We start from the raw sequence: 20,956 nt of genomic DNA on the forward strand, positions 1-20,956 counted from the left end.
GATTCCTTCAATAAATTTAATCTTTACATCTCTAGCCAATTCATCATACATGGGTTGGTAGGATGAATAGCTCCAGATGATTCGATCGGGAACTCTGGAAAAAGTATCCTTCATATTTTGGAGTACATGTTTCACAAAGAACGACTTCCCACTTCCACTTGCCCCTACAAGGAGAGCTGTGAATGGAAGTTTGAAACGAGGATCAAAATATACTTCTTCCATGTTACGCATCTGCTGTTTCTGTAAACTGGCAACCTAAATAACCAGAACACTGATTTTATTCACAGACATCAAGATGTAAACACAAACAAATGAAGAAGGGTTTATTGATATAGCATATGTGCATATATGATTTACTACAGATTACATCATGACTAAAAATACAGAATACATCTTCAAGAAAAACACAGAATACATGATAAAAAATATAAAAAACAGAATAGAATTACAAAACAATGATATAATTCTAAAAAGGTCTGGGTAGAAAAGTCATCAGGTCAAACCGTCATAAATCTACACAGTCCTTTTCAGAAATTGCTGCCGTTTCATCCTGGAACTAATAACCAAATGGTAATGTTTTTCCATCTGCAAGGAGTCGTCTTTTATCATAGACAACTGCGAAGTTGATTATGCGTTGTTTATTAGTGAGTTCAAAGGCTTTCATATTGCGAGTAATTTTATTGTAATGTGTAGAGATTTCACGCCGATTGTCCGGCTCTCTGAGATATCCCTCTACCAGATCTGTGAGGCTGTCAAAGTTAATTTTTTTACAGTTTTCATAATTTTGTGTAATCCCTTTAGCACGTAAAGTCACCTTACCCTGTTGTGTGAGATAGGCATACGATTTGGGACCCGCAGCGCTCCAATTGCATATGTAGTCTCCATGATCTAATTCTGATGTCAAATCTCCGAGATAATTACCGAGTGGAGGGTTATATTGATCAGAGGGGCTGCTTGTGTAAACGATAGAATCAGTGTCACAGTACAGAACACGATCTTGGAGCAAATCTAATTGCTTGTAAAGTTCAAGTCGTGCATAAGAAGTTGTGAACGCCGCTAGAAAAATATTTGCGTCGCCTGGGGGTAAGACACACCTAGAATTATGGCGCCATTGAACAAGTGCAATATCGTCATTTATGAAGTGAAACTGTGAAATGTCGTACTTGCTAGAAAAGAGAAATTCAAAAAAGCGTTGCGGTGTGCTCACCAGACTGGTTGAGAGCTGGTTTGATCTTTGTGCTAGTTTTCCCCAGAGAGAATTTAGCAGTAGTTTGGCAATCTGTCTTTTTGCGGGGTTGTAGACAATTTTCTCCGGATCGAGATCGATACCTTGCTTCTCTTTATAGTCACGGATGTAACCCTGTTTAGTCTGAAGAGTTTCAACTCCGCTAGGGTAGCCCGACGCCTCTTGCTTCTGTTTAAGGAAAGTGTAGATATAGTCTTTAAACAGCACATCTGATTTCTCTTCGAAGTTCCATATTTCGTAAATTTCAGCCAGAAAATACCCCTTTCGCACTGCCTCGATTACTTCTATCGTTACCCACACCCCTTGGAGGGCCCGTTCTTCATCATTGTGTGTACAGTCAGTAGTTTGATTGTTCACGAGTGCACATAATCGACACAGTGTGAAAATTAATTTCCCTTTGTCGTTTCTAATAGGCAGTACAGGGAAAAACAGTTGACGTGGAGGGTAAACTTTAGCATGTATTAATCCAAAGTAATTTTCAATGCTGTCAAAATCCTTTCGAATTATTTTCGGATGCCCTAATGGGTAGTGAAAATGTGCATTTACAAACGGATACAACGATGTGAAATCAACGTAATTTACACGCTCACCTGGGCTGACAACATGGCGGAGACGGATAGCAGCCGTACGGCCTCCATATAAGGCTGCTCTGGGATCTAACGGAATTGGTTCTTGAAACCTCTCTAAGAAAGATTTAACATTCGGGTCTGTTTTTTTCTGTACACTCCATTCGTGTTCCCACTTGATCACCACAGTTTGCACCTTGTAATCGTTTTGTAATCGATCCAGCCTTTTCAAAGTCTCAGAGTACACCTCACTAAAACAAGTCTTTGACAATGGAGAAACATCACTTCCCATATAACACTTTGGACAGCCATGAAAATAACAGCCTAGAAATTCAAAGACAACTTTCCCTCCATTTAACTCTCCATATCCATCAACTGAATAACGCCCAAATTTAACTTCACCTCCGTTCAAAGCATGTCTTATTGAAATCCCCCGTGAGAAGGCCTCATACTCAAGCCACTGTATAGACGCATGTGAGAAAGCCTTGCTGTTTGTTTTGTAATTGTTAGGACAGGGAATCGCGATTGTATTGGGTTTTAAAAATTTTGTTTGAAAGACATTCAAAGCTGCTGAAGCAATGGTCACACTGTCAAAAGGATCACAGTCGGTTGTTTTTATGAATTCATTACGGAAATTGCTTGCACCCTCGGCTAAGATTTCAACATCGTTTTCACAGTAAGATACTAACTCTGCATCATAGTCAAACTCTTGATCTTTGACAGTCTGATACCAGTTAAGGAAATCCTCTCTTTGTTTTGGACTCATTTCGTCAGGTGAGTACATCTCGGCCGGTGGATAGCTTCCTCTATAGCCATTTTTTGAAAGATCGGTAAATCTGTGTGGGAAGTAGCCTTTTTTAAGCTGTGTCTTACATCCCAACGCCTTGGAAAAGTCTCTGAGTGGGATAGGAATAAATGAGAACGAGTCAATAAATTTAAGTTGAAAGTCATTATCCAGGATCAGGATTATTTTACTCCCTTGTGCTATCACAGACGGTGACAAACCTTGAGTTACATAAGCATTCAAGATGATATGATGATCAAAACCTTTGCCAAAATGGGAAATGAAAGTTGTCTGTTTATGTTTTTTCTGTCGGAAATGGAGAAGAAATTTTAAAGCGCATGAATGCCCCTTCCAGACACGGCGCTCACCATTAAGTGACTGAGCCACCACAAGCACCGGAAGATGGGTTCCAGTGGTTTGAGAAGTCTCAAAATCAAAAAATACAATCTTTTTTTCATGTATTTCTTTTTCAGATTTGATTGGTTTTGTACGCATGTAACAGACATGTTTATCTTCGCCGCTTTCAATCATAGAGTTATTAGCTGATGTCTGCTCTAACTCATTGTTACGAGACGACAATGTTGTTTTAGGTTGTTTACAAATTGTGCACATCTTGATAGCACAAGTATGCTCTTTAGGATCTCTGATAGATGTGTAGTACAATGATTTACATCTAGGACATGTTTTATTGGTCTGACACATGCTGGCCATCTTTTTGATTTTCGGATGCCATTTTTTCTCGCGATGTCGTTCGTAGCATTGTCTATTTGTACAGAATCGATTGCAATCAGCACAGTAGGTTTTTTGAATTGGACCCTGTTTACAATCTGTGCAACAGATGTTGCAGCTTTTTTCACAGAAATGCTTATATTGACACTGATACCCTGTGTGACAATGTTTACAGAAAAACTTCACACCTAGAAATCCCTTAATATTATTTATCCCGTAAAAATGATTATTGTGTAAAAGCAGATAGCGTATTGTGTCTCGTTCGGGTGTTCCTGTTTGAAATGTAACCAGGTTGTTGTTTTTTTCTCTGTCAGACGTTTGGTAAAAGATAACAATTTTACACGCTAACAGCTCCTCAAATTTGACAACATCATCGAATGTGACCATTGTATCAGCAGTCAGACCTGCTCTGGTATGGATGTCCCAGCCTGCCTTTATGGCTTCCATCATCGTCAACTTCGGATTTGTCAGTAATGCCAGATTTACAGCAAAACATGTTTGATCGGGATTGGGGAGTACAAATAAATGTCGTGCTTTTTTCTTCACAATTTCGCTCGCAAGACATGATTCAATTCGTCTCTTACCCCCTCCCCGCGGAGCCTTCACAAAATTGACAATTAGCTCAAGCGATCCATCGGTGAAAACAGACATATTACTCTGGACTAATCTGTCTAAAAGTTCCTGTAATTGTGACACTGTCCCCTCTCCATAACGCACGCTCATTGAGACATCGTCTTGCAAACGATCAGCACGCAGATTAACTTGGATAACGTCATTTGGTTGGACATCAGCTCTGTGAATCATGCTTGAAATCCTATCGCGAAAACCATTTGTGACATTCAAATAAAATTCACGAAAATTGGGAATTGCAGATGGTGGTGGAAAGCGAAGGAAAGAGCGAATCTCAACATTATTAAATCTTTCACGGTTTGTGACATGCATGTCATCACTAGTGCAAGGTGCTGGAACATTAACAGCCGCACTATTTGTGTTGTTTATCCCCATAGATGTGGATTGACCCTCATTACTCTGATTGATGACGCTCTCTGTCTGTTCACCCTCGCCCCCACCCCCCACCTGATGGCCTCTTTCCAGAATGTTGAGTGCATCACAACACTGACTGTCTGATGGAGACCACGGGTCATCTATTTGACTGTTGAGTGCATCACAACACTGACTGTCTGATGGAGACCACGGGTCATCTATTTGACTGTTGAGTGCATCACAACACTGACTGTCTGATGGAGACCAAGGTCCTGAGTCAACATTGCTTTGCGATACGGGCGAAGGAACGGGGGAGGGGTATCTGTACATTTGGAGTAAGGAAATTAGCTCATCAGGGGATGGAAGAAAAACTTCTCCCCCTCTTTCAGGTGAATCATGCTGAGGCAGAATTGGGCTATTTTGGGGAGAAGGCTGATTAGCCCCGCCTTCGGATCTTTCTCGGTTTATCTCAGAGATCAAGTGGAGGAGATGCTCTCTAATTTCAGGCGAATTGTTGTGATCTGGTTCAGCCATTTGTCTTTATCACCCGATCAAAAATTAGTCTTCAAATTGCAACCTGCGATGGACTCTTTGTGGCAGTGTTCTTTGTTCACGAGTGGCACGTCTAGCGTTAGCTGAATATGAATTGACAGAATGCCTGCGTCTAACGTTCTGTCTAAGTTGATTATATATATTCTCAATCATGCGGCGATTTAAACATGCTATATCATACATGTATCTTCTGAACACTTGTTCGACAATTAGCACAGAGGTGTTGAAATCCACTGTTTCAATTCCATCACTGTCTGAGACTATATCCCTCTGATTTAGAGCTTGCATGTCAACATATTCACTTTCACTATCTGGAAAATAATGAAATCTTTCCTGGTTGTAGACTCCAGCGTCAGATGTCTCCTCCTGTCCCGTTTCTTGTCCCACATCGGACTCTGCTGTGTTTTCCTCGAATTCTGTGTCGTTTTCTCCCTCTGTCACATCCAGCGTTGAGGGGGTCAGTGGCGCAATCCCTATAACAGAGCAGACTCTGTTATTCATCAACATTTACACAGTACATACAGAGATAATTGTTGACATAAATATGAATTCATTAAAACCGACAGACATTTGTTTAACTTACCGTGACTTGAGTTTGGACTTGTAAACCCCACAATAAAATGTAGTGGGTTTTGGACCGGCGGTGTTAAAGTGTTTTCCACGAATCCCGAAGTCTGTCCCCAAACTCCCCCGTCTATCGTAGAGCGATCGCCCTCTGCAAATCCTGTGTCAGAGAGGATCTTGTTAGTCATCAGCATTTACACAAAACATAAAGAGCTAATTCCCGACATCATCCTGTATTAAACTAAACCTACACACGATTGTTTACCTTGTGCCTGGTTTTGAGGCGTTATAAAGTCCACATTAAATCCCTGCATTGGGTTTTGGACCGGTGACACTAGGGCCACTGGTGGCGGTGAAGTCAGATCGATCACTGGAAATCAAACATGCTCAATTTATTTTATTTTCCCCAATATATATTATATAATCAACATCCTTGCTCTCTCTCTCTCTCTCTCTCTCTCTCTCTCTCTCTCTCTCAGAGGTAGAGAGACATGCGCACACACACACACACACACACACACACACACACACACACACACACACACACACGCAGACAGGCACACAGGCACGCACGCACACAGGCACGCACACACACAGGCACGCACACACACGCACCCTGAGAAACATAAACCTCTAAAAGAAATTTCTTTCAGCTACATGATTTGAAAACGTACCTTCAATTGGTGAAGATGCAGCTCTCCTGTAAGTAGAAAAAAAAATTTACCTTTCAGGCTAAACACCCTAGATAAATTATATACAATATGAAACTTACGTACATGCAACAGCCCATGTCAATGTCCGATGTCTTGTAGTCGTCTCCAAGCTCTGTGTTCAAACTCTCTGTCTTGACGTTGTTCGCTGATTTTTGCGAGTGATCTGGAAACCTACCGTCGACACTTGCCTTTTATACCATTTTATACAATAGGGGAGGAATGTTTAAGTGCCAGATATGTTTTTTAAAGCCTCAATCACATTGTCTTTTTTATACAAACCATGAGGCCCCTAGTATTGATTAGAGCTAGCTAAAAAAGACCCCGCCACGGATCAGTCCAAAGAAACCCCCATCTACTATAAAAATGGTATTAAAATGATCTCATGTGAACCATGGGCCCCCGCTATTGACACGGGAGCCATGAGGCCCCCGCTATTGATTATAGTTACCTAAAAAACACCCCCATGAGATATGTTTTTTAAAACTACAAGCACATTGTCTTCTCCCGTGGGAAAACGAGACACCCTATTGATATTATATATTTCACACACCCGAGACAGCACCCCACCATTCTTTCTTTTTGCTTGAGAGACCCCCACAGATCACGCCCAGGAAATCCCCATCTACTACAAAAATGGCGCGAGTATTAAAATGATCTCATGTGAACCACGGGGCCCAACCTAATGATCATAGTTAGCTAAAAAACACCCCCCATCAGATATGTTTCTTCATCGCCCCAAGCAGATCCTGTTCCCCAGGAAACATGAGACCCCCACCATTCTTTCTGCTTGAGAGACTCCATACACTAAACCCAGAATGCCCCCACATACCCCCTCCCCTTCCCTCCACAGCCAGTGAGAGGTGTCTCCCACAAAAATGGCGCGAGTATTAAAACGATCTCATGTGAACCATGAGGCCCCCGCTAATGATTATAGTTAGCTAAAAAACACCCCCATCAGATATGTTTTTTAAAACCACAAGCACATTGTCTTCTCCCGTGGGAAGTCGAGGCCCACCTTATTGATATTATATATTTCACACACCCGAGACAGCACCCCACCATTCTTTCTTTTTGCTTGAGAGACCCCCATAGATCACACCCAGGAAATCCCCATCTACTACAAAAATGACGCGACTATTAAAACGATCTCATGTGAACCACGGGCCCCAATCCCCATCTACTACAAAAATGGCGCGACTATTAAAACGATCTCATGTGAACCATGAGGCCCCCGCTATTGATTATAGTTTCCTAAAAAACACCCCCATCAGATATGTTTTTTAAAACCACAAGCACATTGTCTTCTACCGTGGGAAGTCGAGGCCCACCTTATTCATAATATATACCGCACACACCCACACACTCAAGAGTCACACACACACACACACACACACACACACACACACACACATCAGCCCCCAAGAATCTCGCCCACACCCCCCTCCCCTTCCGCAGCCCTCTAAGACCTCTCTACTCACAGTTTAAAAAAATGATGTCATCTGATGTGTCAAGTCATCAATCATATTTTGACAGTTAGTTTCTGACGATTATTTTTAATGATTAAATTTATATGACGTCATCACATTTTGTCACTTAGTTACTCTAAATTTCTCTGATAACTGATCCGCTTGCGCAGAACGCCGCTCTATCACTGCTCGCGTCACAGCTAAACCAACATTCGCTACCGTTAAATCAAGGCTAAAGCAACGCCGGCTTCAGCGGTACACCGCCAGGACAACGCCCGTGTTTTCTATTTTTTTTCCCCATTTTGTACGCGGTGACGACGGTTGTCGAAATTTGGCCCCCTCTTCCTACCTGTTCAAGGGACGCTACAGCAAAGTTCGGGCGGTGTGACCGTGCCTGTGCCCTCTCAAAATGCCACGACGATCTTTCACCCCAGCGTTCAAACTCTCCGTCTGCCGGTATGCAGAAGAGTTTGGGAACCGGACAGCAGGACGGCAGCACAGTGTGGACGAGTCAGTCATCCGGCGTTGGAGAGCGGACATCATCGGCAAGTTGACGGCAATCTTTTCTTACATGAATTCCATTGCAGATGAATTGATGGGCGGTAGATTTCTCCTTTCTTCTTCTTTTTGAAATTGCTTAGTACCTTTACGCATGTTGATTTGAGATGAAAGAGTTGGCAAGCATTTATGAATTAAATGGGGGTGCGGTTAATACACGGGTGCGGTTTATACACCGTGATTTACGGTATGTGCCCTGCGATTGGCTGGCAACCAGTCCAGGGTGTACCCCTGCCTGTCGCCCGAAGTCAGCTGGGTTAGGGTCCAGCATGCCCTGCGACCCTCAAGAGGAGAAGCGGTATAGAAAATGGATGGATGGATGGATGGATCTTAATGAGGTTTTAAGTAGAGCTACAATACCCAAAAACAAAAAGGGGGAGTGAGACAAAAAATTTGGAGCTTGTTGTTTATCACCTGATCAAAAGTTTAAGAGCACAGGCTATAAAAGCCAAAATCTGCAGTCAGGCATTCCCACTGTCATGCCCTCCTGATGGTAAAGCTAAAAAGCTTTCTCTTTTTCAACATAGTGGGATTGTGGAGCTGCATAAGCAAGGCCTCTCGCAGCGTGCCATGGCTGCTGAGGTCGGGAGAAGTAAATCAGTCATTCTAAGTTTTTGGAAAGATCCTGAGCATTATGGAACAAAAAAGTCAAGTGGTAGACCCAAAAAAATCACACCTGCTCTGAGCCGGAGGATCCGATTGGCTGTCCATCAAGACACAGGGCGATCTTCCACCCACATCAAGGCCCTTACTGGTGCCAACTGCAGCGCAATAACCACCAGACGCCATCTGTGGGAAAAGGCTTCAAAAAACAAAAAAGGAATTCAAAGACCTCGTCTTCTTCAACGCCACAAAAGTGCCTGTATAGACTTTGCCAGGGAGCATCAAACATGGGACATTGAAAGGTGGGAAAAAGTTTTATTCTGATGAGAAAAAATGTAACATTGACGGTCCAGATGGCTTCCAACATTACTGGCATGACAAGGAGATCCCACCTGAGATGTTTCCTACTCGGCACAGCGGAGGGGGGTCCATCATGATCTGAGGTGCTTTTTCATTTAGTGGAACACCGGAGCTTCAGGTGGTGCGGGGTCGTAAAACGGCGTCCGCTTACATGCAGATGTTGCGGCTGGCATCCCTCATGACCGAGGGCCCTCGTCTGTGTGGTAACAGCTGAGTTCTTCAACAGCACAACGCTGCAGTTCACAATGCTGGCTTGACCAAGGACTTCTTCCGGGAGAATAACATCACTCTTTTGGACCATCCTGCATGTTCCCCTCATTTAAATCCCATAGAGAACATTTGGGGATGGATGGTAAGGGAAGTTTATAAAAATGGCCATCAGTTCCAGTTTTTTGAGTTTTGTGAGTTTTTTGTTATTTTTTTGAGCAATGGTCTTAAACTTTTAATGAGCTGATGAACAGCCTATTTCAGTTTAAGATTCAAGATTCAAGAGTTTTATTGTCATATGCATAGTAAAATAGCAGTTATACTATGCAATGAAATTCTTATTCTGTTCATTCTCCCAAGAAAAGAAAGAAAACACAAGAAAGAATAAGAACATAAGAAACATAAATGCCAATAAATTAAGCAACAACAACAGAAGAGACATTAATACAGATAAATAATACAAATAAATAAATAAATAAAAGTGCTATGAGTGTGTGCGTGTGTTGCGTGCGGTGTGTGTGAGTGCTTCGTTGAGAAGTCTGATGGCCAGTGGGTAAAAGCTGTTTGCCAGCCCTGTGGTCCTGGACTTCAAACTCCCGTAGCGTCTGCCTGACGGTAGGAGTGTGAATAATGAGTGTTGTGGATGTGTGCTGTCCTTGATGAGGTTGTGTGTTCTTACTAGGACTCTAGTTTTATAAATGTCTTGCAGTGAGGGGAGGGCTGCCCCAACAATGTTCTGTGAGGTCTTGATCACTCGCTGGAGTGCCTTCCTATCATGTGTGGTACAGTTACCGTACCAAACAGTGATGGAGGCGGTAAGGTCACTTTCCATAGTGCATCTGTTGAAGCAACTCAGGATTGTGTAACAGTCTGCTGCTGAAGGAGCTGCCCAGGGAAACAAGTATCATGTAGCGGGTGAGAGGTGTTGTCCATGATAGATGTCAGCTTAGCCAACATCCTTCTCTCCCCCACTTCCTCCACGGAGTCCAGAGGACCGTCCAGGACAGAGCTCGCTCTCCTGATCAGCCTATTGATCCTGCTCCTGTCCCTGTCTGTGCTGCCCCCTCTCCAGCAGCCCACAGCATAGAAGATGGCTGAGGCCACCACAGAGTCATAAAAGGTCCGTAAAAGAGTCCTGCATCAAAGGACCTCAGTCTCCTCAGCAGGTGGAGGCGACTCTGGCCCCTCTTGTAGAGGGCGTGGGTGTTGACGGACCAGTCCAGTTTGTTGTTAAGGTGAACACCCAGGAATTTGTAGCTGTCTACCAACTCTATGTCCGCTCCCTGGATGTTCACCGGTGTGAAATGGGATGTTTTCCTCTGGAAGTTAATGATCATCTCCTTTGTCTTGCTGGTGTTGAGTTGCAGCTGGTTAAGCTCACTCCAGCTGACAAAGTCCCTGATGACCGTCCTGTATTCCAGATCGTTCCCCTCTGAAACACAACCCACAATGGCTGTGTCATCGGAGAACGTCTGGATGTGACACTGTGTGGAGTTGTGTGTGAAGTCCGAGTTCCATGATTGACTTTGTGGTCGTATCATCGGACTTGCGGCCATATATTTTGGACACTCAGGTCAAGAGAGGGGCGGAGCTGTCAACTGATCACCACCTGGTGGTAAGTTGGCTCTGATGGTGGGGGAGGATGCCGGTCAGACCTGGCAGGCCCAAATGTATTGTGAGGGTCTGCTGGGAACGACTGGCAGAGTCCCCTGTCAGAAGGAGTTTCAACTCCCACCTCCGGGAGAGCTTCGACCATGTTCCGAGGGAGGTGGCGAACATCGAGTCTGAATGGGCCATGTTCCGTGCCTCTATTGTCGAGGCAGCTGATCGGAGCTGTGGCCGTCAGGTGGTCGGTACCTGTCGTGGCGGTAATCCCAGAACCCGTTGGTGGACGCCAGTGGTGAGGGATGCCGTCAAGATGAAGAAGGAGTCCTATCGGGCCTTTTTGGCTCATGGGACTCTGGAAGCAGCTGACAGGTATCGGCAGGCCAAGCGGTCTGCGGCTCTGGCAGTCACCGAGGCAAAAACTCGGACATGGGAGGAGTTCGGAGAAGCCATGGAGAAAAAACTTCCGGACGGCTTCGAAGAGATTCTGGACCACCATTCGGCGTCTCAGGAGGGGAAAGCAGTGCACAGTCAACACCGTGTATGGTGGGGATGGTGTGCTGCTGACCTTGACTCGGGATGTTGTAGATCGGTGGAAAGAATACTTTGAAGACCTCCTCAATCCCACCGACACGTCTTCCTATGAGAAAGCAGAGCCTGGGGACTCCACGGTGGGCTCTCCTATCTCTGGGGCTGAGGTTGCTGAGGTTGTCAAAAAGCTCCTCGGTGGCAGGGCCCCGGGGGTGGATGAGATCCCCGGGAATCTCCGGCCATCCATTGCTTTAAGGAGGCCTTCCTTAAGGCCATGGATGCTGTAGGCATGTCTTGGTTGACACGACTCTGCAGCATCGCGTGGACATCGGGGGCAGTACCTCTGGATTGGCAGACTGGGGTGGTGGTTCCCCTTTTTAAGAAGGGGGACCGGAGGGTGTGTTCCAACTATCGTGGAATCACACTCCTCAGCCTCCTTGGTAAGGTCTATTCAGGGGTTCTGCAGTGGAGGATCCGCCGGATAGTTGAATCTCGGATTCAGGAGGAGCAGTGTGGTTTTTGTCCTGGTCGTGGAACTATGGACCAGCTCTACACTCTCAGCAGGGTTCTTGAGGGTGCATGGGAGTTTGCCCAACCAGTCTACATGTGTTGTGTTGTGGACTTGCAGAAGGCATTCGACCGTGTTCCTCGAGGAATTTTGTGGGGAGTACTCCGGGAGTATGGGGTATCGGACCAGCTAATTCAAGCTGTTCGTTCCCTGTATGACCGGTGTCAGAGTTTGGTTCGCATTGCCGGCAGAAAGTCGGACCTGTTTCCAGTGAGGGTTGGCCGGTTTGGTGGCTGCAGGATTGAGTCTCTTCTTTTTGCAGATGATGTGGTCCTGCTGGCTTCATCAAGACGTGAATTTCAACTTTCACTGGATCGGTTCGCAGCTGAGTGCGAAGCTGCCGGGATGACAATCAGCACCTCCAAGTCCGAGTCCATGGTTCTTGCCCGGAAAAGGGTGGAATGCCATCTCCAGGTCGGGGATGAGATCCTGCCCCATGTGGAGGAGTTTAGGTACCTTGGGGTCTTATTCACGAGTGAGGGAAGGATGGAACGCGATATCGATAAGCGAATTGGTGCGGCGTCTGCAGTGATGCAGACTCTACATCGGCCTGTTGTGGTGAAGAGAGAGCTAAGCCAAAAGGCAAAGCTCTCAATTTACTGGTCGATCTACGTTCCTACCCTCACCTATGGTCATGAGTTTTGGGTAATGACCGAAAGGACAAGATCGCGGGTACAAGCGGCCGAAATGAGTTTTCTCCGTAGGGTGGCTAGGCTTTCCCTTAGAGATAGGGTGACAAGCACTGTCATCCGTGAGAGACCCGGAGTAGAACTGCTGCTCCTCCGCATTGAGAGGAGCCAGATGAGGTGGCTTGGGCATCTGGTCAGGATGCCTCCCGGATCGTCAGAATTTTCTTGTCTTGTCATGATCACGGTGACGTAAAAGGGCGGGATAAGCAGCAGATGATAATGTGGGGAGAGATGCTGGCTAATAGCAGTTTGGCTAAGTCACGTAATGGTGTCTGCCATGATGAGTTGGGCCCATAGAATCCCAGGGCTTTGAGCTGTGTACTATCACCCTGCATCACCATATCCATTACTTTTGGACATCTCAGGAAGAGTTCAGGTCCTGAATCAGACCCTCAAAATACACCAGTAGTAGTAGTACATCAGCTTACAGGCCATGGCAGTGGACGGACATGATCTCAACCCTAACCTATCAGAGGCTCTGCACTTCTGATTAGGGTAGCACGCAACTCTTGAGAAGGAAGCCCAAACAATGGGCCTCATTCACGAACATCTTCTTAAAAGTCTTCTTAAGAACTGTACTTAAGAAGGCTTGGGTTGGAAACTGCGCCACATTCACGACACGTTCTTAAGTAGGGATAATCGTTCGCACCGGTGTTCTTAGGTTGATGAATGCCAACTGCGATGCACGTGCATGTAAAGCCTAATTTGCATAGCTCACCGCCTATTATTTCCTATATCAGGTAAAAAATGTGCCGTGCGCAACAGGCAGCTGGAGGCGGAGATGGCAACGTGCAAGGGCAAGACTGAGAAGCAGCTGAAAAACTTCAATTCTACTGAAATAGAGGTGCTTTTACAAGGAGTGACCGAACACAAGACCACCTTATTTTCAAGTGTATCCACCGGTTATCAGGCCATCCAAAAAGAGCCGGCATGGAGCACCATTGCAGGCAACATAAATGCCGTTACCACGGAGAAACGCGCCACCGCAGAGGTTAAAAAGAAGTGGTTTGACTTAAAATAGACTCAAAAAAAAAGATTGCACTGCACCGGAGGGATCTGGAGGAAACGGGAGGCAGGCCATCACTCAGAAACCAAACCATTTCGGAAACTCTAGAAAATATTTACACAATCATGATGGGAAAATAAAGTCAAAATACATAGTTTGTGTGTGACAATTTAATTTTTCTGTGGTTACATTTGATTAGACGCTGCCTAATTAATACAGCAGCCCCGTTCTCTGGCTCAAGAAGTGGCTGGGGGCGCATGTCGTTACCTGGGGGTGCTACGTGCGCAATAGGCACACCACGTTTCATTGCGATGTTATTCTGATGATCCTGCACACCTGCAAGAACAGAGAGGGAAGCCTGAAGCCTGAAGAGGGACATCAAATATTGGTGGCTTTCAGCAAATAAATCTAATGGTCCCTTTACATTCTCTCTCTGCGCAGCGCACGTCCAGCCAGGTACTTTTTTTTTTGATGAATTGGGATTTGAATATATATTTATCCATGGAGTATATTTTAGTTGTTTTGATGATAAATAATTGTTGGGATATTTTATGTGCACTACATTTTTTGGGATCAGGTTGCAAAATCCATCTTGAGGGCGATTGCGCATTGAAAGTGCAAGCTTTGCTTGTGCGTAAGAGTCCTCCTGAGTGTTCGGAGAATTTGTTCTTAGATCTAAGAACTGTGAGTTGAGAACACGTTTCGTGAATGCCAAAAATCTTTGTAAGAAGGCTTTAAGAACACATTTGTGCGTAAGAACGTTTCGTGAATGAGGCCCAATGAGTGCAAATCATGGACCGACCTGTGAGACCGCATCCAGGCTGTGTTCAGCTGCACCTTGCAGTACACTGAGTGCTGGGGGGAGTGCCAGGAGACAAGTTTATGTCGCTGTTTGATGTGTGTGGTGTGGTGTGTGTGGCAGTGTGCTAGCATGAATTAACTTGAGGTTGTGCACCGTACAAATATGCATTAGCGTATGTCTGGGACCCCGGGGTCCCCGGCTCCGCTGCTCCTTGGGTTACCAACGGGGGATAGGGTGGGGCTTCCGGGTGTCGGGCAGTCGACCACTGTGTGTGTGTGTGTGTGTGTGTGTGTGTGTGTGTGTGTGTGTGTGTGCGCGCTTGAGTAAGTAAGAGTGTGTATGAGCGTGCGCATAGGGGTGTGTTTGTGCGTAGGAGTGTTTATGTGCGTGTGTGTGGGTGCGTAGGAGTGTGTATGTGCGTGCGTGTGTGTATTTTTATTTATTTATTTATTTTAGTTATTTATTTTTTTGGGGGGGGGGGGGCATACAGGGGTTTGCTCCGTGGGGTCAGGTGCTGGGCGATACATCTCTGCCGCCCGTGCCTCCGCCGGGTGGGTGGAGGGTGTGCCTCCTGCATCCCTTGGCGGGGCGGCCCTGTGTCGGGGGTCGGGCGGGGGTTGGCCCGGGGCGGGCCGGGCTCCGCTCCCTGGGGGTGGGGGTGGCGGTGGGGGGGAATTGGCGCTTCCGGCGCGGGCGGGCTTCTTTCCGGCTGTGGAGGCGTCTCTGGGCCTGCCGGTTTGTGGCCCCCGGTACCCGTCTGCCTTTGTGGGGTGTGATCTTTCGCTGGTCTCAGGGGTTGGCAGTCCTCCGGCCCGCTGGCGCCCTGTCCTTGGCTGGGATTACCTCTCTTCGGCCCCTTACTGGTCTTCCCGGGGGGGGGGGCTCTCTGGGCTGGCTCTTGGGGCACTGATCTTTGTGCTGCCTGCCCCTATGGGCCTGGTGGCCTTCTGGCGGCCGGGGCCCGGCCTTGCTATTTGGGGCGGGGCTCTCTGGGAGGTGGAAGGCGGCCCCTTTCCTTTCATGCACTCTCAGTGACAATCACACGCCCACACATTCCTGCACCTTTATATATATATGAAGTCTTCCTTACATACAGAGATACCTGTACATATGCACACTCACAGTACATACGTACTTCCCCACATTACTCACTGAGTTATCCAGGGTCTTATTATGTTGTTGGTTTTATTACAGCGACGGTGATTTCAGCAGTATGACTATATATATATATATGTGTGTATGTGCGGTATATATGTGTATATATATATATGTATATATATATATATATATATGTATGTATGTATGTGTATGTATGTATATATGTGTGTATATGTATATATATTTTTTTTTTTACAATGATGTGCATTACAGTAACTTTGATTCTATTCACTATCATGGATAATCATGTCATTACTACAGTTATGTGTGACTGTTTCAATGCGGTATTATCATGGTGATCACTATCATAATTCATCATTTCATGACTGCTATTGTGTGCGACTGTTTCAATGCAGTATTGTCATTGTGATCACTGTCATAGGTCATCATTTCATGACTGCTATTATGTCTGATTGTCATTGACAGCTTTGTCATTGTGGTTGTTGATATTGATTTGTCCTTTATCCTTGTTCGTCTTTATAGTTGTCACGGACATTTATTTGCTGATGTCGTTCTGTATGTTTCTGTTGTTCTGTCACAATTGTTGTTGTTGCTGCTGTTGTCCTTGTCTCTTGTCTCTCTTTTTTTTGTTTTTGTCCCCTCTCGCCCCCCCCCCCCGTTTCCTTTTCTCTTCTTCTCTGTCCCCTCCTGCTCCGGTCCGGGCGCTCCAAATTTGCTTTATAACAAGCATCAAGGTCGAATAAATTTTGTATGACAGGGGAAGTGTATATCACACTTCTCTCTGGCAGAGTAAATCTGTTGAGCACTTGACGGCATTTAGGTATACAATTCTATCTGCTTTAAAGGCTGGACAGGACAGGGGAAAAAAAACAAACAAAAAAAAAAAACAAATATGCATTAGCACACTGTAGCACTCAGTAACATCATCAAGTCTTACATTTATGCATTCCCACATAGTATCAACATTTGGTACCAAATGTGAGGTGAAAGGAAAAGGGGAAAAATACAGTATAGTCGTCAATCTGTGCAGCGTGGGAGAAAGTTAGCAGAGGCACAAACTATGGTGCGTTCAAAGACTGTTGAACAAAGTCGGACTGGTTCCTACTCGCTGAAACCAAATGAAATAAAACAACATAAACTGTGGGATTTCTAAATGGATATTATTTTAAAAGTGATATCTATTTACATACAATAAAATGTAGGTATTATATAGGTAAATGTAGGTATTTACAATTCTTTTTTTAAAGTTTTTATTTTAAATTTTTATCATTGCACCTGATCCAAGGGTCGTAGTCATGTGGTTACAGGTTGACTAACATGAACTATCCTCATGAAAATCATAGAGAAAATCGAAAGGCATTTGCCTGATCTCTGCAAATCCTTACTTTGAACTCTTGCTATCTGTGCCGAATCGGAGCGACCGATGTCCACAGGGTTGTGATGACACCATTTTTCAGAGACAACTCATTGGTCAGTGAGCAGGGCTTTTATAGCGTGATCTCTTATTGGTCAGTGGGTGGTACTGTTATTGGCTCTGATGTTGTATCTTGGTTTAGTTTATTTGAACATGAAGGTTCCAATGGAATACATCTCATGAATCATTCTTTCACAGTTCCACATGTCCAAAAGGAGTAGGAAGATGCAAATCTTATTTAATCCTACCCCCCATCCATTCCACACATAGTACAGTACATGTTGTTCACTTCCTGTATTCCATATCATATTTTCTATAATAATCAGAGAAATAATAAATAACAGTAAGAAGACAAAAAAAAATATATATATATATAATCAATATAAATTTAAAAAAGCTAAACTAAAAAAAAACGCCTGACAGAACAATCATTGTGATGATCAAGACTCTTCTTCCTTGTATTTAGCAAACACCAACTGCTTGTATTGTTTGTGAATGTGCTCATCTCTGTACTTTGTTTGAGTTCCTTACTCAATCCCTTCCATCATTTAATTCCACACTCGGAAATGCTGTGGGTTTTCAGCGTTGTTCTCGCGTATAAATGTTTTAACTTTAATTTTCCTCTTAGATCATATTTCTCCTCTCTTATTGAGAAATACTTTATTAGGTTTTTGGGTAACAAGTTATTATTAACTTTATGCATTATTCTAGCGGTTTGAAAGAATACTAAATCTGTTGGTTTAGTTTGGTTTAGTTTAGTTTATTTGAACATGAAGGTTACAATGGAATACATCTCATGAATCATTCTTTGACAGTTCCACATGTCCAAAAGGAGTAGGAAGAAGCAAAGCTTATTTAATCCTACCCCCCATCCAATCTACCTCTTGTACAGTACATGTTGTTCACTTCCTGGATTCCATGTCATGTTTTCAGTGATAGGATAACACATAATAGATAACGGTGAGATAGCCCTCCCCCCGAAAAAGAAAGAACATTCATAATAATGATAATAATGATGACCATACTAAATAAATAAATAAGAACAAGGCTTTTTTTTTTTTTTTAACACAACAAAGAAAATAAAAATAAATAAATAAATAAATAAATAAAATTTCATTAATAAAAAAAAATAAATAAATAAATAAAATAAAATAACAAACCTGACAGAACAATCAGGACTCTTCTGCCTTGTATTTGGCAAACATCAACTGCTTGTATTGTTTTTTGAATTTGCTCATCTCTGTACATTGTTTGAGTTCTTTACTCAATCCGTTCCATAATTTAATTCCACACACGGAAATGCTGTGGGTTTTCAGCGTTGTTCTCGCATATAAATGTTTTAGGTTTAATTTTCCTCTAAGATCATATTTCTCCTCTCTGATTGAGAAATACTTAATTAGGTTTTTGGGTAACGCGTTATTATTAACTTTATACATTATTCTAGCGGTTTGAAAGTGTACTAAATCTGCGAATTTTAATATCTGTGATTTTAAAAATAAAGGGTTTGTATGTTCTCTATACTTGGCATTATGAATGATCATCACTAATATGTGATATTAAAAATAAAGGTGTGTATGTTGTCTATACTTGGTATTATGAATGATCCTCACAGATCTTTTTTGCAGTACAGTGAGTGAGTGAAGATTGCTTTTGTAATTATTTCCCCATATCTCCACACAATACATTAGATATGGTAATACTAAGGAACAGTACAGAGTGTGTAGTGATTTTTGATCAAGAACATATTTTGCTTTATTCAATATAGAGATATTTCTCGCCACCTTTTGTTGTATATATTTAATATGAGATTTCCAACTCATTTTTTCATCTATTATAACCCCAAGGAATTTATATTCTTCCACTTTTTCAATATCCGTTCCATTAATTTGTATTTGGTCGTACGTGTCCTTTCTACTATTACCAAATAGCATTATTTTAGTTTTACTTAAATTCAGAGATAATCTGTTTTTGTCAAACCATGACTTTAATATGACCTTTTCATTCTTGACCTTTTTAATGAGTTCTTGTGTGCTTTCACCAGAACAGAAAGCGGTGGTATCATCGGCGAATAAGACCAATTTTAATTTGTTTGTTACTTTGCAGATGTCGTTAATGTACAAGTTAAACAGTTTTGGTCCCAGTATGGACCCCTGTGGTACTCCACACGTATTGTGTAGACTCCCAGATGTATATTCTCCTAGCTTTACAAATTGTTTCCTCTTTGCTAGGTAGCTTTTAACCCAATTTAAGACCAAACCTCTAATTCCGTACCTTTCTAATTTTGAAATTAAAATAGTGTGATTAATTGTATCGAACGCTTTTGTCAGATCCATGAATACTGCAGCTGCGCATCTTCTGTTGTCTATGGCAGTAGTGATTTCCTCCGTGATTTCCATCAGTGCCATAGAAGTTGAAATGTTGGCTCTGTAACCACATTGACTGCTAGCAAATAATTCATTCTTATTAATAAATTTGTCCAACCTATTATTAAATAGCTTCTCCACAATTTTCGAGAATTGTGGTAACAAGGAAACTGGTCGATAATTTGTAAATTGGTGTTTGTCTCCTTTTTTGAAAATTGGAACCACCTTGGCTGTTTTCATTTTGCTTGGAAATATTCCAGTCTGAAATGATAAGTTACTAATATATGTTAACTGGTCTGCGATCTCATTGATGACCCTTTTAATTGTTTCCATTTCGATTCCATGACAATCAGTTGATGTTTTTGCCTTAAAATGGTTAACAATGTCAGTGATCTCCTTTTTGGTTACAGCAGTGAGAAACATAGAATTAAGATTCCTATCAATAATATCAATCCCTTCATCAATTGTGTCTTGTTTTGGAATTTCTTCTTCCAGTTTTTGTCCAATATTTACAAAATATTCATTAAACATTTCAGCTACCGCATTCATGTCCTTCCTGTTGGTGTTTCCAACCATGAAATAGTGAAGGTAGTCTGCTTTCTTAAAGTTGTTCTTTATAATACTATTTAAGATGCCCCAAGTTGCTCTCATGTTATTTTTGTTCTTATTTAGTACGTGACTATAATATTCCCTCTTACACACTCTCAAGATAGTTGTCAACTTATTCTTGTAAGTCTTATACTTTTGTTCTGCTTCTTTAGTCTGTTGAATGATAAATGTCCTGTATAATGTGTTCTTCTTCTCACAGGCGTTTTTTAGTCCTTTTGTCATCCATGGCTGCTGGTTTTTCTTTTGCTTCTTGGGCTTTTCTTGCCAGGGACAGTTCTTATCGTAGAGATCCATATAATTACCAAGGAAGCTGTCATATGCCTCGTCCACGTCTATTGCACTGTAGACACTCTCCCAACTTTGTTCTTCTAGTCCTATCTTGAAGGCACGGATGTTGTCCTCAGTACGCAATCTTTGAAAAGTCTTTTTTGCCTCCACCTGTTTTTTCTTATAATGTTCATTGTAGATTGTAAACACTGGAAGATGATCACTGATGTCACTAATTAGCAGGCCACTGATGGTGTTGTTATCCAAGTCATTGGTGAATATATTATGGATGAGGGTGGCACAGTGCTCTGTTATTCTACTTGGTCTGATGATTTTAGGATATAAACTCAAGCTATACATTGTATCTATAAAGTCATCTATTTCCTTGCACTTGTGTGAGCTCAAAAGGTCAATATTGAAGTCTCCACATATGAAAATAGTTTTTTGACCTATGTCTGTAAACGTTGTCTTAATCCAATCCTCAAACATTCCAATCTTTGACTTTGGAGTTCTGTACACACAACTTATTAACACATTTTTGCTTTTTTCTTTACAGATTTCAATTGTTATACATTCTAAAATGTTATCAATGACAAATGACATATTCTTTACCATTTTGTAGTTCAAATGTTTGTCCACGTATACGGCCAC

This window comes from Dunckerocampus dactyliophorus, chromosome 5 (genome assembly GCF_027744805.1).
Source record: "Dunckerocampus dactyliophorus isolate RoL2022-P2 chromosome 5, RoL_Ddac_1.1, whole genome shotgun sequence".
Lineage (NCBI taxonomy): Eukaryota > Metazoa > Chordata > Actinopteri > Syngnathiformes > Syngnathidae > Dunckerocampus > Dunckerocampus dactyliophorus.